Source organism: Octodon degus, unplaced genomic scaffold (genome assembly GCF_000260255.1).
Source record: "Octodon degus isolate 3935 unplaced genomic scaffold, OctDeg1.0 scaffold00098, whole genome shotgun sequence".
NCBI lineage: Eukaryota > Metazoa > Chordata > Mammalia > Rodentia > Octodontidae > Octodon > Octodon degus.
The window spans coordinates 4,481,493-4,488,291 of NW_004524674.1; the positions used below are offsets into that span (position 1 = coordinate 4,481,493).

The window sequence follows — 6,799 nt, forward strand, 5'->3', positions numbered from 1 at the left end:
GGATTGTAGCTTTGTTTAGGAATAGGCCTAGGAATGAGCTGACAAGCACAATATGAAATGATGATTTGTCTAGCCTGGGCTCTGATCATTTTACATTCCTTTTGCAAAGGTTTAGGATTTTGAGAAACAAATTTATGGTTGTCTCACTTTATTAAAAATGAAAATCAGATTTACAGTAGCATCTGTATTATAATGAACCTTTGACAACAAACTCAGGTGATTAGAGATCGAATAAGATCAAGAAAAAAGGCAACAGTTCCACTTAATATAGCTCCTAGCAATTCTAAAAAGAGTTGCAATAAAGTAGGTTTGAGATGACTGGATTGCACTGTTCTCTTACCAATCTTGATGAAATCCTTAACTTTTCCTACAGAATACCAATCTTGATGAAATCCTTAACTTTTCCTACAGAATATCAATGGCTTTCATTACAAATTCAATTTTATATCTTTTTTTGTTCAATTAAAAGCAGAATTGTAAGAGTACAGCACTGCAAGTTGTTAGCTAAGCCTTTGCTTTCTTGATATTGCAACTTAGTCATCATCCTGCTATTTGGTAACATACACCTCTGAGGCTCTGAAGTAAGTAACAGAGTGTCCCATTCTTTTATGAGGTCTATGCACAATAGATTGACTGGAATGGATGTGATAAATGTTGTTCTAATACCTTCCTGGCTATCAGGGCCAACGTAGGAAAAAGGCAGCACACTCTGTGAGACACACTGAAGAGATCCTAAGCCTATCAGAGCTGTGGAGGTGGGTCTAGTTGGCCAAGCAGACAGCCAAGATTGGCTATTGATTATACTGACATCAGCTCCTGAATCCATCCATCCAATAAAAAATTTCCCTTTAAACTTAATGTCACAAATAGGTCTAGGAACCAAAATACTCTGGTAAAAATAAAATTCTTGGGGGGAACTACTCGCTTGGGCCCCCCTCCTGTCCCTCTCTTGGACAGGAGCTTTCTTTCTCTTGATAAATATATTCTGTTCATAAAAAAAAAAAAAAAAAAAAAAATCAAATTCTTTGCTTAAAGGCTCATCCCTACCAGGTTCACATGTGGAGTTAAGGACTGGAATAGAAATTTCAGTGGGAATTAAATTTGGCTTTTCTCCCCCTGACAAATTAAGGCAAGCAGCCCCTGGTAAGTCTAATTTTGAACTCTGAGTGATTCTTTGTATGAGGCACCTAAGGTTTGCCTTGCACCCATCCTGGTATTGGAATCATTGTTTGACCGATTTGAATTGGATACAACTGACTTAAATGGGTCCAGATCCCTAGAGTACTGACTGACCCTTCTTTTGTTGTTGCTACTGGGGCCACCAGTTTGGGCACATGGTTTATTTCTATGTAAGATTGTGCCATTTTTATGAAACTTAGATTTACATTCCTTTGCCCAGTGAAAACCTTTCATGCAACATGGACACTGAATACCAGGTAAATGCACTGAGGTGGCTGGCGCCTTTATAGGCTGTAGGCAGTGCCAGCTGATGTGTCCTTGCTTGCCACAATTAAAATATTTAACCATATCAAATTTATTAGCAAAGTGTTGAGATATAGCCTGCACCATGAGAGCATAAGTGTAGGCAGTAGAACCAATATTTTGGCATGCACGAATATAAGCAGATAAATTTTTTGTATGAAGCACTGAGGCTAAGGCTCTTTTACATTCATCATTGCCATTCTCATATGCTAATTGACAAGCATTTTAGCTACAATGCTGTGAGGAATCTGCTTATTTATAGCCTCTTTTAATCTTGTTATAAATTGGGTGTAAGTTTCTCTAGGACCCTGGAGTACTCGGGTAAAGTATTTATTAGGTGTACCATCCTCTGGGATAGAAATCCATGCACGGCATAGCATCTCTACACTGCATGAGAAGGAGGGGCAGGGCACGTGCCTGGACCTCTAAGTCAGCATATTGTCCAGTGCCTGATAGCATTTCTTGTGTTATTGCTTTGAGATTCTCATCCCACTATCTTGATTACTCTGTGCCTGCTCTGAGATGAATGTCTTTAATTGTGATTCAAAATACAGGAATTGTGCGGAGGAAAGACTCATGCGTTTGAGATGGATTACATCACTTGGCGTCATTTGAAAGCCTCGAAGTATGTTATCCAAGCAACCAAGTGTGTAAGGGCCTTGACACCATTGTCCAACACGCTCTGTCTTAATTCTTTCAGGAGCAAAATGTTAAAGGCCGCATGAGTACTGCGTTTACAATTAGGGTGTTCTGGATCTGTCTCCTCAAGGACAGGAAAGCACATTGTCTGTGGATAGAACCTCATATCACTGTACTTTGGCCTCCTGAAGGGCGGGGGAGGAGACTCATTCTTAACCTGATTGTTCTGCATGTCTGAGGGAAGGACAGTAGGGAGTGGAGCGGCAGCGGGGAGAGTGGGGAGAGGATTAGCTATGTTCTTTAAAAACATTTCCTTGTTTTCTAGAGGCCCATTAGGAAAGTCCAGTCCCAGATGATCCAAGTTTTCCGTTATAATTCCATCAGGGCTCTTCTCAATTACAATCACCTTGTTTACTAGCCTCGGGTCAGCATCCTTAGAATGCTTTGTGATGGTAAGCTGTTGTGATCTGCATTCCTTCTTTGGCTGTTACATTGCAAGGCCCAGACAGCTCCCTTCACCAGGTTATGTGTGGCTATAGTTTGTGAGTGAATTTTCCTTTTCTGAGCTTTGGCTACATAGAAGCTCTTACCTATTTCATCCCAAATCCTGAGATCCAGTGTACCGATTTTGGGAAAAGACAGATAAAAAGTTGCCATCTGATGGAGTAATCTAAAAACTCACTTAGATGGCATCTTAATACCAGCATCTTTTAACAGTTTCATAATCAATAAACTAAATTATTTCTCTTCTGTTGATAAAGACTGAGCTTGCCCCATTGTTACACTTGACAAACAGATTCCTATTGTTATAACCTGACCAAAGCGCCACCATCCTGTTCTGTATGCGCTGTCTTAGTAAACCATGTCAGCTATGTAAAATGTGACTTATTTCTTAAGCCCACTCCCTTCAGGGCGTGTTATACCCTGACGTTAGTAACTCCATCTTGGCTCTCTGATTCACCTTTACCCTGGTTCCGAGAATGTCTTGAGGCGAAGAAAAACAGGTGTTCCTGGCAACCGGTTGGCCACATTGTCCTTATAAGGTCAGCATGACCGCATGCCTAGATTACACACCCTGTTCTGTACTCCACCTAGTCCAAAAGGGGCAACTTCTCTGTGTCCAGCTTCCTCCAGGTGGGCTACAACCAATCCTGTAAAAGGTCATATGCTCCCTTAACCACATTAACATCTGCTATTGGCTTCTGTGATCGGCTTGCTTGGATGGGTGGTTTTGCGGTTTTTGGGTTTAAATTACTGTGCCTCCCCTTACTCGGAGCTCCTTTCCGGTGCCGCTGGGTACCAGCTAAAATAAAGCGCTACCATCTTTTTGGACATTTTGCCTCGTTATCTCCTTCTTGGGTCACAACACTATTTGCTACTTGTGTCTGAGCACTATAATTAATAAAATGCTCCACTTACCTTTAAATTGGTCACACAAGGTCCAGTGGGTCGCCTGCACGTGATTCTGGTAAGTGGCCATTGTGTTAAGGTTGCGCTTTCCGGCCATGCTGAGTGCCAATTATAGGAGACACTTCCAGGTCCTCGTCTTGGTCCAAGAAGCCAATATTTATAATCCCAAAGTTACGTTACTGAAATCCCATCAAGTTGATTCCAATCTACAACTTGCAATGCAAACCACGACGAAAATAAAGACAACTAAGTTATATTTTCAATCATCGGGGAGTCAAGGGGCTCTACATCCAGCCATGAAGATGGCTTTCCGGAACCAAGAGAGCGACCCAGAGCCTCACCTGGTTTTTATTCAGTAGGGGAGTGACTTGAGGAGGATTGACTGAGAATTGTGGGAAGCAGGTGATCATTGTGAGCTGAGCTAGGTAGGTGGCCTACATTTACCTAAGACCAATTGATAAACAGAAGTCCTAGCCAGCTCTGTACATAGGAAATATGGTCAGACTCAGTCAAAATGGGGATAGTCGCTCTTCTTTCAAGAAGAGTTGTTCAGGTGGTCCTCCACACAGGGACTGGGGAGATAGCTCAGTAGAATAAATTCTTGCCTGGGAGGTGCAAGGGCCTGAGTTCAATCCCTGGTTCCGCCAAAATAAAATTAAGAATTCTAGTCTTTGAAAAACTATATACTTATTGAAGATTGGTGATTGGAAGGGTGGGATTGTTAATTATATTTGCTATTTTGATTTTCTATTTTGGCAGCCAGGGAGATAGTTCAGTAGAATAAGCACTTGCCTGGCAAGCACAAGGGCCTGAGTTCAATCCCTGGTTAAAAAAAGAAAGAAAGAAAGAAAGAAAGAAAGAAAGAAAGAAAGAAAGAAAGAAAGAAAGAAAGAAAGAGAAAAGAAAAAAGAAAATGAGTCCTATTTTGTTTCAACATGACAACTAAAAAGATTGTTATAAAAGGCTATAAAGAAAAACATGAAAGAACTAATAATATGGGAGAGGATATTTGTAGCACATATATTTAAAAAAGTGATAGTAACCAGAATGTAAAAGCAGCTCCAAGGACTGGCCAAATACTCAGTGGATTAAAGCACCTGCAAGCAGGCTCAGGGGCTGGGGGTTCAATCCCCTGGCCTGCTAAACCAGCCCCGCCCCCAGGGTGCACTAAGCCAGCAATTGAGACTGGCTGTGGTGGCACACACCTGTAAACCCAGCACTTGGGAGGCTGTAAACAGGAGAATCACTATGAGTCCAATCTAGTAGTGAGAACCCTGAATACCCTGTAGACCCTACCCTGAAATACAGAAAAGAAAAAGAAAAAAAACAGCTCCAATAAATCAATCTATGAGACAATCTAATAGTAGTAGGCAAAATTCTAAGAAATTGGACCCCTTATCAAAAAAGGGGTCCAAAGTCCAATAAAAACATTTCTAACCTCATTAGTAATGAGAAAAATATTAGTGAAAACATTTGTGATACACAGCTGTGTATGTCCAGGATAGCTACAATACCAAGGATGTAGAACACTGAGAATTCTTCATTGCTGGTGAGATGCAGCACCTGAGAGCAAGAAACTAAAAGTTTCTCATAAACTATTTTAGAGAAGTTAATAGTAAGAGAAATTCTGTTGGTGAGTTTTGAAAAGGCTAAAGTCAGGCCCTGGGGAAGGCTGTCATACCACTATACAGCTATAATGGGATCAGCCTGGTGATTCAGAATAGCACCAGCAACTCGGATTCATACAACCCACTGTACTCAAAGAGATGCAATGATGAGCTTGGCAGTGGGCAGTTCCAAGACTGAGGTTCCAAAATGTCTACAGTAGTTGAGTGTGGTGGTGACTGCATGACTATAACTTAAAGCCATATGATCTATAGCAAAATATATAACTTAAGGACTAATTTGATGAGTACTGATTTGCACTTGGTTACAAGCTATTGATGTACCTATAAGCTCATCTGAGCAGAAAATGAACTGTTGCAACAGATCCTGAAAATTGGCGAGCTATTAGGAATCTCTGTTCAAAAAATAGATTCTTACTTTCTGCTTAATTTCCTGTAAGCCTATTAGTTTTAGAAAGTAGACACTGGAAATAGATATTTTTTAAGAAAAAAATGGAAAAAGTATGTCATGTATTAGATGGATATGAACTATATATGATAATATTACTGGTCTTAATTTTTAGAAACAAAGCTAGATTTGTCTTACCTTCAGAAAGAGTATAAGGAACACAACCTTAGACTAACATGAAGACCAGTGGCTGTTTCTGTTTCGATGAAGAAGGAAAGGAAGTTAAACTGAGCAAGTGTGGGGCAAAAGCAGATTCCTTTGGGAGATGTGTCTTTTTGGGCACTGAAAGCAGCAGATGTGCCACAAGCTGGAGACCTGGCCCTGACTCGCTGTTGGAGGAGCAGCACTGCTCCAAAAACAGCTTGCTTTTATATAAGTAACTTGATTAAAATGTTCCAAATAGCCAAGTTGTTTAGGGTGTTGATTCTGTACATAATTACTCTTAACAAGGTTACGGGCATAAATTGCTATTGTATTTTTTACATAACATCATAGCAATATATTTCAAAAGAAGGGCTGGCCAGATAGCTCAGCAGATTAAAGAGCTTGTTTAGGCAGAATGCAGCGGCTAGGGTTCGATCCCCTGGCCTGCTGTGCGACTCCGCCTCCCTGCCCCCTGGGACACGCTGAGATAGCAATTGAAACTTGGTGTGGTGGCGCAAGCCTGTAATCCCAGGACTTGGGAGGCTGAAAACAAGAGGATCACCATGAGTCTGATCTACATAGTGAGACCCTGTTGACCCTGTACTAGATGCATTTAAAAAAATGTATTTCCAATATATTTCAAAAGAAACCCATCATCAACCAACCCTAGTTAAGACATGTGTTCCATTCAGATCCCTGTTTGATGCCCAAAGGGCTTAGATATTTCTAGAAATGACAGTTGTCCTGGATTTTCCCGAGGTCACTATAGTTACCATGTTCAGAACAGGTAATAACTCTTCCATTTACTACTTACAGCTAAAAGTCTAAGGATGGTCATTCTATAATGTCTCTAAAAAAAATGTGAAAACTAGTCATGACTAGAATTTCTGCACACGGAAAAGGTGAAATTTTAAGTTAAAAACCTGAATAACATAGCTAATAACAATTACTTTTTATTTTTATTTTTGAAGAATATAAAATATAGATATAAAGAAAAAACAGCATTAGAAATGATACAAGATCCCACTAGACAAAGTAATAGGAATTCAAC

The 6,799-nt window shown here is 40.3% G+C and overlaps 1 pseudogene; it reads left to right on the forward strand.

The window, feature by feature from the left end:
• Window positions 1–5,780: 5,780 nt before the first annotated feature.
• The window catches only part of LOC101564352, a 10,794-nt pseudogene continuing 9,775 nt past the window's right edge, over window positions 5,781–6,799 (forward strand).